The following is a 12,785-nucleotide window of genomic DNA, read 5'->3' as shown; positions in this document are numbered from 1 at the left end:
CGCCCCGACAGCAGGCCGGGTCAGCGGGGATGGAAAGAATGACAGCGTGTCCTTCCGTCTTCTTGAGGCTCCAGCTGATATGGAAACCGGCTGGCGCAGGCGGCAGTGGAAAGTATGAATCCATTCTTGCCTGGGGTTGAATGACTGAGGAATAATCAGATCGGGGCTCATGTTCAAATATCACTGCAGCTCACTTGACGGGCTCCCATCCAGACACGTCCTCCTGGGCTGCAGGAATTATGGGCTGCGGCTCGAGGCAGCTGGAGGGACAGCGTTTGCAAAGGCAGGCAGCGGGGGGAGGGGGCGAGCTCCCAACAACTGAGGTCGGGGAGGTGAGGGGTGCAGGGTGGGGATGAGGGTGACCGCCTGTGCTCCTCATGGTCCCAAGCACCCAGCTAGGCTCTGGAGTCTTCTCTAAGGCCGCTCACCATTGTGAGAGCCTCACTGTGATCCTAAGAGATGTAATGTATTTGCCCCACTCCCTGAATATTTACTGGAGAAGGGAAAGGCGACCCACTCCAGTATTGTGGCCTGGAGAATTCCATAGACTATATAGTCCATGGGGTCGCAAAGAGTCGGACACCACTGAATGACTTTCACTTTCACTGAATATTCATTGGAAGAACTGGTGCTGAAACTGAAGCTCCAACACTCTGGCCACCTGATGGGAAGAGCCGACTCATTGGAAAAGACCCTGATGCTGGGAAAGATTGAAGGTGGGAGGAGAAGCAGATGACAGGATGAGATGGTTGGATGGCATCACCGATTCGATGGATATGAGTTTGAGCAAACTGTGGGAGATGGTGAAGGACAGGGAAACCTGGCATGCTGCAAGTCCATGGAGCTGCAAAGAGTCGGACATGACTGAGCAACTGAACAACAGATGAGAGAATCCAACGGCACAGAGACTAAATGTCTTGACTGAGGTTGTACAGAGCAGAGACCCCCAAGCCTTGGCCTTTTGGGTCTGAAGCCTGAGACCTGGGAGCTTCCCACCACCCTGCTAGCATCACCTTTACACGGGTCTAAAACATCACTGTGAGCCATGGAAGAGCAGAGAAAGGCCAGCGACACAGGGGACATTTGTGAACAGGACAGGGAAGGAGGACGGAGGGGAGTGTTAGGCTAGAACTTCAAATACAGCTTTTAAGCCAGTACTAGAAGGACAGAGGAAAAAAAAAAAAAAACGCTGAGCAGTGAGTCTGGAGTTCTCGACCCTTCTAGAGACGTCTTGTCCTAGAGCTCTCCCAGAGTTGTCTCGGTCTCTGTGGGAAACAGCAACTAGACATGCACCCGGGCTGGAGAGTCTAAGGAACCAGTGTGTTTGTGCCTCCCATGTCATTTTGTCAGGCTGCCCTGGTGGCTCAGACGGTAAAGAATCTGCCTGCAGTGCAGGAGGACCCAAGTTCGATCCCTGGGCCTGGAAGGTCCCCTGGAGGAGGAAATGGCAATCCACTCCAGTATTCTTGCCTGGAGAATTCCATGGACAGAGAAGCCTGGTGGGCTACAGTCCACGGGGTCGCAAAGAGTCAGACACGACTGAGCGACTAACACTTTCACCATTTCGTCAGAGCATCTTAGAACTGAAAGGTGCCGGTGGTTTTAACGTCCCACTCAAATCAGGGTGCTGTTTCTAGGATCCCGACTGCCTCTGCTCGGAGAGCTCGGGACTGGGGTGGAGCAAGGGAGGCAGGGAATAAAGACTTCTTAAAAACAGAACGAAATAAAAATGAATATCTCAGAAAGTCAAAAGATGCATTGGTATCACCACTTAAAAGATCTTGTCAATCTGAGAAAGGATACCCCCTTCTTCTCTCTTACTTGAAAAGTTTCCTCAAAAGGAAAAAGAAAAATAAGAGGAACAAGCAGGAAGAGGAGGAAGAGGAAATTCCCTCCCCTGCCAGTCCCTGCTTCTCCCCCAATTCTCGCCAGTTGCTAAATTCTGAACCTAGAAGCCAAGAGCCCCAAAGAAAATGAGCAGTCGTTCCCAGATGGCAATCCTGTTACACGTGACAAAGATCACTGAAAATGAAGTCTGTTAACACATCCATCACGTCACAGAGTTACCCTCTCCCCTTTCATGTGTTTGATGAGAACACTTAAGGTCTACTTTCTTAGCACATTTCAAAAAATACAGGAGTATCAACCACAGTCACCATCCTGTGCGTTAGGTCCCCAGAACTCACTCATCTCATAACTGAAAGTGTGTACATTTGACCAACATCTCCCCATTTCTTCCACAGCCTCCAACCACCATCCTACTCTCTGTTTCAGCTGGAGACTGAAGATTACAATAACAGTGTGTGTGGGTGCTTAGTTGCTCAGTCGTGTCCAAGTCTTTGCGACCCCATGGACAGTAGCCCACCAAGCTCCTCTGCCCATGGAATTTTCCAGGCAAGAATACTGGAGCAGGTTGCCATTTCCTTCTCCAGAGGATCTTCCTGACCCAGGGAGCGAACCCTCATCTCTTGTGTCTCCTGCGTTGCCGGCTGATTCTTTACCACTTAGTCATCGGGGAAATATACACACACACACACACACACACACTAATAGCGTTATTGGCTCAACTGTGACTTACCTCCCAGATTCATATGTTGAAATCTTAACTCCCAGTACCTCTGAATGTAACTATCTTTGGAGATAGGGCCTTTAAAGAGGTAATTATGGTAAAATGAGACCTTTGGGGTGGGCCCTAACCCAATCTGACTGGTGTCCTTATCAGAAGAGGAAATTAGGACATAGACCATGCACAAGGCCAAGCCATGTGAAGGTACAGCCATCTACAAGCCACGGAGAGCGTCCTCGGGAGAAACCAAAGCTGCTGGTACCTTGAGCTTGGACTTCCGGCCTCCAGAGCTGTGAGACAGTAAGCGCCTATTGTTTAAGCTGCCTAGTCTGTGGCACTTGGATACAGCAGCCCTGGCAAATACCCAGAGCCTCTGTGTTGTTTGAATCTCTGTAGGTTGATAAACTTAACCACACTTTATAGACAGTGACCGGGTGAGCCACTGTGGAGACCTGAAGGCTGACTATTAAAAAACCAAACTACAGGGACTTCCCAGGGACTTAACTAGGAGTTAAGACTCTGAACTTCTACTGCGGGGGTCACAGGTTCGATCCCTGGTCGGGGAACTAAGATCTTGCATGGGGCTTGGTGCAAACAAACAAACAAAACAAGTACACATACACACACAAAGCTAAATAGATTAAGAAGTCTAACCAAGAGCTACCTGTTTATTCCCAATTACCTCAGGACAACTTTTCTTTGAACTTCCTGCTGAGGGGGGCAGTGGCCCCAGCTCCTGTATGGATTCCCAAGGACAGGGCTGCTCTGAGACAGCTTGCAAGAATCCTCTGGAATGCCCAGCCTGCTGCCCACCCCCAGGCAACAGTTTATTGAGTTTCACCTTTGCCAAGTGAAAAAGCTGGCTTAAAACTCAACATTCAAAAAACGAAGATCATGGTATCCAGTCCCATGACTTCATGGCAAATAGATGGGGAAAACATGGAAACAGTTACAGACTATATTTGGGCTCCAAAATCACTGCAGATGGTGACTGCAGCCATGAAAAAAGACACATGCTCCTTCGAAGAAAAGCTATGACAAACCTAGACAGTATATTAGAAAGCAGGCACATCACTTTGCCGACAAAGGTCCGTCTAGTCAAAGTTATGGTTTTTCCAGTAGTCACTTATGGATGTGAGAGTTGGACTGTAAAGAAGGCTGAGCACCGAAGAATTGATGTTATTCAATTGTGGTGTTGGAGAAGACCCTTGAGAGTCCCTTGGACTGCAAGAAGATCAAACCAGCGAATCCTAAAGGAAATCATTCCTGAATATTCATTGGAAGGACTGATGCTGAAGCTGAAGCTCCAACACTTGGGCCACCTGATGTGAAGAGCCGACTCATTGGAAAAGACCCTAATGCTGGGAAAGATTGAGAGCAGGAGGAGAAGGGGATGACAGGATGAGATGGTTGGATGGTGTCACCGACTGAATGGACATGAGTTTGAGTAAACTCTGGGAGTGGGTGAAGGACAGGGAAGGCTGGCATGCTACAGTCCATGGGGTTGAAAAGAGTCAGACATGACTTAGCAACTGAGCAACATCACCTTTGCACAAATTCTAGACGTAGAAAAGTCATACCTTATTTCAAGAAATCTCAATTTATATCCCTGCTGGGCTCTCAGAGGACATTAAGAACCTAAAGAGAAATCAGAAACTCAGTTAGCCTGAAATATCCCAAATGTCTCTCTTGTTCAGGATGAATGCACCAAAAAAACCTCACAGCAAAATAATGATGAAAAACAAGCCTTTCAATACCAAAAGTATTTCTCTTTCCTGATGCTTCTACCAAATCTAAGAAAACAGACATTGTTTTTTTTTAAAAAATTATACTCAGTAAAAATAAAACTTCATAATTATAGTGTGTTCTTCTGAAAAACTCCTCAAATACATCCTTCTTGTAAAAGGTTTTCTTTTACTGACCTCCTCTTCTTTCATCGCTGACTGCAGTGGAAAATTACATTCCCCTACGAAATATAATCCCGTTGATATGAACACCCGTTAAGATGTTCATCAAATTGCTAGGTGAGCTGGCGTAATTAGGGACAGGCAGGGGGAAAATTACAAAGGATGCAGAGGACATCAGCCCAGAGGAGGTAAATACTGAAAAGATCATAAGTTGTTTTTAGCTTTGGATCATGTGCTTAGAAATTTTTAAAAATGCTCACAGGCCAAGCTTCCTCAAACCACTGCAGAAGCAAGTACCTGCCTGCCTGGGGATACAGTCTGCTTTGAAAAGAAACCTCTATGATTTCTAAGCCCAACTTTCACCAGAGACTTCATAAGAGCATCCGGAATGCCAATGACAAAAATCAAACACACACCAAGCATGAGTCCCCAGAGCCTCGTGTAGATATGTGACATTAGGTCTTATCTGAGGGTCATGCTTTGATATGCCTTTAGTGAATACCAGTGGTGTGAGCTGAAAGGGCAATGGTTTAGACTCTTATACAGTTGTTTGAAGACAACTGTGAGGACAGATGGGAAGGGGCAGGGGGACTGTGTGCTGCTTTACCTAGAGATTCAAGGAAGCTCTCTGTGGAGTTGACATCTGGGCATGGCTAGCTATAACTATGGAGAAGGCAATGGCAACGCACTACAGTACTCTTGCCTTGAAAATCCCATGGACAGAGGAGCCTGGTAGGCTGCAGTCCATGGGGTTGCTAAGAGTTGGACATGACTGAGTGGCTTCACTTTCACTTTTCAGTTTCATGCATTGGAGAAGGAAATGGCAACCTACTCCAGTGTTCTTGCCTGGAGAATCCCAGGGATGGGGGAGCCTGGTGGGCTGCAGTCTATGGGGTCACACAGAGTTGGACACGACTGAAGCGACTTTGCAGCAGCAGTAGCTATAACTATGAATATGCAAATTAGTTTGCTTCTATTCACATACAGACATAAGCTACATACAGGAGCAGGGAGACCTCATTTTACTTCACGTTGAAGCGACTGCACTTTTTTTTTGTGGGGGGGGAGGGCTTCTCTGGTGGCTAAGATGGTAAAGAATCCACCTGCAATGCAGGAGACCTGGGTTTGATCCCTGGGTCACGAAGGTCCCCTGGAGGAGGGCATGGCAATTCACTCCAGTATGCTTGCCTGGAGAATCCCGTGGACAGAGGAGCCTGGCGGGCTACAGTCCACAGGGTCACAAAGAACGGGACAAGACTAAGCTCCTCAGCACAGCACAGCACTTTTTCAGAAATGGCAGGTTTGTGGCAGCCCTGCCTTCAGCAAGCTACTGGTGCCATTTTTCCAACAGCGTTTGCCCACTTTGTGTCTCTGTGTCACATTTTGGGAATTCTTGAAATATTGCCAACTTTTCATTATTATTATGTTTGTTATAGTATCTGTGATGGGTGACCTGCATTGTTACAACTATGATTCACCAAAGGCTCAGATGATGGTTAGCATTTTTTAGCAAAAAAGTATTTTTTCATTAGGGTATGATTTTTTTTTAGATATAATGGTATTGCACAGTTATTACCATTATTACCACTACAAAGAAATGTGAACATTACTTTTACATGCTCCAGGAAACCAAAACATTCATGTGACTTGCTTTACTGCAATAATTCACTTTACATCTAAGGGTCTGGAATGGGACCCACACTGTCTGAGGTCTTCCTATAGATACTGATCTCTCCTCTGAGTTCTGCTTCTCTGCAGAGCCCTAAATAATACAGAAGTCCAGCAAACACTTTTCAGTACTCTGTTGTTCCGACTCAGTTGTGGCTCAGTTGTGTCCGACTATTTGCGACCCCATGGATTGCAGCAAGCCAGGCTTCCCTGTCCATCACCAACTCCCAGAGCTTGCTTAAACTCATGTATATTGAGTCGGTGATCCACCCAACCATCTCATCCTCTGTCATCCCTTTCTCCTCCCACCTTCAATCCTCCAGCATCAGGGCCTTTTTTAATGAGTCGGCTCTTTTCATCAAGTGGCCAAAGTATTGGAGATTCAGCTTCAGCATCAGTCCTTCCAATGAGTATTCAGGATTTCAATACTTAACCATTTCCCTTTGCTTACCACTTTCTGTTCACACCCGCTTCCTGTGTGAAGGTCCCCCGTTCTTTCTGCTGAGGCCTCCACACCAGCCACCCCCCTGCCTGGAACTATTTGCACCCTCAGACCTCAGTTTAGACGTCATCTCCTCAGAGAACTTTCTGGGCCCCCATTAAATCCTTCCTGTCCCTGCTCCTCACAGCTCCCCATTTGCTTTACTTTTAACAGAAATCATAATCTATAACTAAGACATTTTAAAATGATCTGACGACTTCCCCTGGTAGTCCAATGGTTAAGAATCCGCCTTGAGATGCAGAGGACGCAGGTTCGACCCCTGGTCAGGGAACTAAGATCCTACATGCAGTGGAGCAACTAAGCCCATGCGCCACAACTACTGTGCCTGCGTGCTCTGAAGCCTCCAGCCACAGCGAGAGAACCCGTGCGCTACAATGAACGATCCTGCATGATGCAACTGAGAACTGATACAGCCAAATAAATGACTTTTAGAATACTTAATAAATAAAAAAGATGAGCTGTCTCTGCCATGCAAAGGTCCATCCCCTGATGGCCAAAGCATGGCTCAGTTTTCCCTTGGGTCTGAGGACATGGCCAGAAGAGTTGAGAAAATATTGGCTGGGCAAATGAATAAATGAATGTCTGATGAGCATGCCACACAGGAGAGCAACCTGAGGACTCTGATCTAAAAGAGGCTGAGAACTCAAACCCAGGAAAAATGTTCTCAATTCCCTTTCTAAACTGTACCCTTCAACGGAGTCTTTTCTCCACATTTTCCTGACACATGCTTTATCAGGTTAACAAACCTCCCCCTACCCAGCATCTGACCAGTACCTAGTACCCAAAAGCATTCTGGTATGCCAGGACCACAGGATTTTAGCCAACGCTTCCTCCAATGGCAGAGCCAGGGCCTAAGGCTGGTCTGTCCCTGTGGGCAAGTCCTCGAGGAGGGTTACAAAAGGACCAGAGGCCTCATCTCCTACACTTGAGAAGCTAGGAACCTCAAGGATAAGAAAAACTGAGTCCTCATGAGGACATAAAGCCTATCTAGCCAATTACAGCTGTGTAATACAGTGATCAGGACCATTGGATTTGGATGGTCTAGAAATTTCTGGGCACAATAATATTCTCTGTTATGATCTGGGTGGGAGGTGATGATAAAGATTTGCTTATTTAGTAAAAAACTCATCAAGCTACACGCTTACAATGTGTGTCCAGGTGACACCTGTGCAGGCTCAGAAGAAGAAACCAGGACACACAGAAGCTATCTCCTTATGAACAAGTGAAAGTGAAGTTGCTCAGTCGTGTCCAACTCTTTGCGACCCCATGGACTGTAGCCCACCAGGCTCCTCTGTCCATGGGATTTTCCAGGCAAGAATACTGGAGTGGGCTGCCATTCCCTCCTCCAGGGGATCTTACCAACCAAGGGATTGAACCCAGGTCTCCTGCACTTCAGGAAGACCTTTCACCATCTGAGCCACCAGGGAAGCTCCTTACGATGCGCAGGGTATCAATAGTGAGTCGAGCCCAGGGCTTACCTCCTGGACGCTGCCCAGCTGACACCAGGCAGAGGAAATCTGTCTGGAGGATTCCTTTCCTCATTTGATATGTACTGATGTAGGCACCTACAGTGTACCTTGCACAGCTCTCTAGGAGCAAGGGACACAGACATAGTGGTGAACCACCTGCAACAAACCTCCATCCACGCGCAGTTCACAGGCAGGTAGGAAGAAGTAGATGATAATAATAAGTAAGACACATGGCGAGTGAGAAGCAGGACAAAAGACAACCAAGTGAGGGGAACAGAAGATGTGCAGGGCCGGGGGTTGTGCAGTTGAAATAGGATGGACAGGGACCTGCTCTCTGAGATGATGACAGGTAAGCCAAGACCCAGAGGACGTGAGAAGCCAGCTGTGCTTTCTGGAAGAAAACTCCTCCAAGAGGAGGGAAGAGCGAGAGCAAAGACCTGGTGACCCATGGAGCAGCAGAGATGGACCGGTCAACGCAGGGACGCCCCTGGATGCGGGGGACAAGAGGAACCCTGGAGGGTGTGAAGAAAGGGATGGAAATCAAAGTTGAGCTTCAAACACAAACTACTTTGAGACCAAACAGAGTTTTAAGTCATTTAAATGCTGCTGAATTCCAATTCAGTTAATTAATCTACTTAAAGGGTTCAATCCCACAACTTGGATCTTAACGATGGTCAGGTCAGGTCAGTTCAGTTCACTCGCTCAGTCGTGTCCGACTCTTCACAACCCCATGGAGCACAGCATGCCAGGCCTCCCTGTCCATCACAAACTCCCAGTTACTCAAACTCATGTCCGTTGACTCGGTGATGCCGTCCAACCATCTTATCCTCTGTTGTCCCCTTCTCCTCCTGCCCTCAATCTTTCCCAGCATCAAGGTCTTTAATGAAAACCCAAATGGCCCTCAGTGGACACAAGTTGGTAGAAAAAGCCACCATCTCATCTAACCCACCTGCTCCCCTTCACCCCCACTACAACACAGGTGGTTTACACAGCAAGCTGCAGCAGACCAGGAATCTAGATGTAAAAATACCATCAAGAGTGGGGAACACTCTCTCTGACCCCCTTGCTCCCTCTGCCAGGCTTTCAGAGCTCATCATCTTGACCTAATCTTCCTGTGTCAACAGATGAAAGAAAAATGATGGGGAGTCGGGAAACCCGAGAAAAACAACCCAGTTCACCCAAATGTCTCAACTTTCATCCAGAAGAGAAGTGCTGCTTATGGGGGCCAGGGAGCGGGGTGGGCACGGAGGGAGGTGGGACAAAATGCCAGGCTGGCATGGCACCTGGGTGTCAGGAGGAGCCAGGACCCCACCCCTGCCAGCCCCACCTGCAGGTAGCTCTCTCCCACTCAGCCACTCAGCACGGGCTTCCCTCCCCAAGAAGCCCCACCTTCATTAGTGCAGGGTGATGGCTTAAAGCTCAACATTCAGAAAACTAAGATCATGGCATCCGGTCCCATCACTTCATGGCAAATAGATGGGGAAACAGTGGCTGACTTTATTTTTTTGGGCTCCCAAATCACTGCAGATGCTGATTGCAGCCATGAAATTAAAAGACACTTACTCCTTGGCAGGAAATTTATGACCAGCCTAGACAGCATATTAAAAAGCAGAGACATTGCTTTGCCAACAAAGGTCCATCTAGTCAGGCTATGATTTTTCCAGTAGTCATGTATGGATATGAGAGTTGGACTATAGAGAAAGCTGAGTGCTGAAGAATTGATGCTTTTGAACTGTGGTGTTGGAAAAGACTCTTGAGAGTCCCTTGGACAGCAAGGAGATCCAACCAGTCCATCCTAAAGGAGATCAGTTCTAAATAGTCACTGGAAGGACTGATGCTGAAGCTGAAATTCCAGTACTTTGGCCACCTGATGGGAACAGCTGACTCATTTGAAAAGACCCTGATGCAGGGAAAGATTAAAGGTGGGAGGAGAAGGGGATGACAGAGGATGAGATGGTTAGATGACATCACTGACTCAATGGACATGAGTTTAAGTAAGCTCCAGGAGTTGGTGATGGACAGGGAGGCCTGGTGTGCTGCAGTCCATGGGGTTGCAACTGAGTGACTGAACTGAACTGATAATACCCAAGCACATGGCCACACCCAGCTGGCACTGTCCCCCGATTGAGGGGCTAAAAAAAGATTTGATAAAACCCAAGGATCAGTCTTTAGGCTGCTGTTCTTCTGCATGCAACACCGCATTAGAAGGTGATGAACATTTGGGGTGGGGGGGAGGGGAGGGGTAAGTCCCATTTTCCCAGCTCCAGGATTAGTTGGCAGGTCAACACAATGCTGGGGGGGTGCGGGTGGCACAGATGGTAAAGAATCTGCCTGCAGTGCAGGAGACCCGGGTCAGGAAGATCCCCTGGAGAAGGAAATTGCAACCTACTCCAGTACTCGTCTGGAGAATCCCATGGGATGCAGTCTGTGGGGTCGCAAAGAGTCAGACACGACTGAGCGACTTCACTTTCAACACAGTGGGACAGTTTGTTCCCACACCCATCCACCAGATCCCCAACCAGCTTTTTCTATCTGAGCTGTCTTTCTGGGGCCATCCAGAGCCTTAAAAAGTGAACAGAACCCAACCCAATCGTCTTGTCCTTGTGTTTCCTGATCCCAAGTAGGAACGTTCTCTGGGCTGAGGCTGTCTTGTCCCTGACCAATTTTTCCTATGTGACTTCTATGCACTTAGCGATCACTAGGCAACGTCAGTCTTCAATCGCAGGAAAACCTCACCGGCCTGACTTGACTGGGAGCCAGGAAGACCTGGGAAGGGGCCGTGGTGCTGCTCCTTTTAAGGGCATCTGGGAGCATGAAGAGCAGCTTCCCTGGTGGCCCTAGTGGTTAAAGAACCCGCCTGCCAACACAGGAGATGCAGGTTCGATCCCTGGGCCAGTAAGATCCCCTGGAGGAGGAAATGACAACCCACTCCAGTATTCTTGCCTGGAGAATCCCGTGGACAGAGGAGCCTGGTGGGCTACCGTCCATGGGGCTGGAAAGAGTCAGACAGACTGAGGGACTGAGCACACACTTTACAGGAGCATGAAGACAGGATCGAGCCCTGGGTTCTAAGCAGAGGGGCCTTCGGCACACAGGGGGCCCACAAGCACAGTCACGTGACAGGGCTGGATGCGCTGGCCTTCTCTCCAAAATGAGCTAAATTTTCCCTCACCTAGATTTCAATAAAACGTAACTCGAGTTTATATGGAGCGGGTCTTCATATGAGGACCTCGATCCTGCTCCAGTTTCAGAGAAGGTCACTGAGACGGTTTCATACGAGAAACCTGATCCTAGAGGGAGGTGTGACATCAACAATTTTAGATTAAAAAAAATGCTCAGATACTGGCGATTTCGTGTGTTTCGACACAAAGCGAATGAACCCTCCACCCGTCAACTGTGTGCTTGCAGAGTGCCTATGGCTATTGGACAAGGCACAACCTGTGTTTACCACATGCAAAGCTCACCCTCGCTGGACAGATCCCTGGATGCATCATCACAGATTATAAAACACTTATTACGAATAATATTCAGCTGGTGACATGGGCTGAGGAGCGACCTCAAATCACGAGCTTCCTTTCAGGGAAGTTCTGAAGGGATGCTAAGCAAGCTGGTGTTACTGCTCTCTTGTATAGATGGGAAGGTCCTTGTGCGTGAACCCACTTGGCTTTTCTCTTAGACAAGGGATGCGGGGAGAGGCGGCCTGAACTGGAATAACTGTGTGGGTTTTGTAGGCATGGACACAGAGCCTCCCAGAGACTGGAGGAACTGGGCCTCAGTGAGATGTACCCAGAGAATAGGTGTGCATGGTTTTCAGAACAGGAGATAGGGTTCAGTGAATACAGAAATGGGGAAATGTCTGGGAAACCGTGAAGAAAACTGCTGTGGGTGTTCTCTCTTGTGGAAGTTCTGGGAAGTTTCTGTTTTCCTGGGTCTTCCCATCTAATACATGGGAGCTGCCCAGTTGTCCCCTTGATGGATGCCTGTGGAAGGTTCCTGCACGCCAGGCCCCAGACAGGAGGAACCAGGTGCAGCCTCGCCCTCCATGCAAGGAAAACACTGCCACTCTACACTTGTTTTTTTGTTTGTTGTTGCCTTTTTTTTGGCTGCACCACGTGGAATACAGAATCTTAGCTCCCCAACCAGCGATTGAACCTGCACTCCCTGCAGTAGAAGCATGGAGTCTTAACCACTGCACCACCAGGGAAGTTCCTACCCTTGGTTTTTGATTGAGGCTGGATGGCTGGGGGATGGACATGGTCTACCTTCTCATCCCCTTACTCAGCGCCAAGGACACGTGATTGTTTTCAGAGTCACTGCAGGCCAGAAGAGGGGCAGAGATGTTATGTATCAACTGATGGACTCAGGTGAATTTCGGTCGGAATTCCCTTGAGTCGGACAGTGGGCCTGCCTAAAACAAACAGTCCAGCAGCTGAACAGGCAAACGATAAGAGCTGTCCAGAGGCAATAAGCTAGAGGAAACATGACCAGCCAACACACGTGTGGGAGACAGAACAATTTTGTAGTCAGAGATGCGGCTAAAGAAAAAAAGAAAGAATATGAGAATGTTCTGTGGGATAGAGGAGCGGAGAGGCACTCCCTTTAGGAGAGCCTGGAGCCCCTTGAAGTCACTCGGCTTGATGGGTGATGTGAAGGGGCAGGAGGGCAGGGCCCAG

General features: G+C 48.3%; 1 protein-coding gene across 2 annotated transcripts in view; it reads right to left on the bottom strand.

The window, feature by feature from the left end:
- Positions 1 to 12,785, bottom strand: part of RCAN1 (regulator of calcineurin 1) — a 120,153-nt gene that overhangs the window by 82,626 nt on the left and 24,742 nt on the right. Inside the window, exon 1 of one of the 2 annotated variants that reach the window (XM_027539741.1) lies at positions 4,147 to 4,163. The exons of the other annotated variant lie outside the window; for it this stretch is intronic. The gene's annotated coding sequence lies outside the window, so the exon portion shown is untranslated. Of the gene's footprint in view, positions 1 to 4,146; positions 4,164 to 12,785 lie in introns of those variants that run through there. 2 annotated transcript variants of the gene reach the window in all.

This window comes from Bos indicus x Bos taurus, chromosome 1 (assembly GCF_003369695.1).
Source record: "Bos indicus x Bos taurus breed Angus x Brahman F1 hybrid chromosome 1, Bos_hybrid_MaternalHap_v2.0, whole genome shotgun sequence".
Taxonomy (NCBI): Eukaryota; Metazoa; Chordata; class Mammalia; order Artiodactyla; family Bovidae; genus Bos; species Bos indicus x Bos taurus.
The sequence above is the reverse complement of the archived record's forward strand: the minus strand, read 5'-3'. Positions and strand labels throughout refer to the sequence as shown.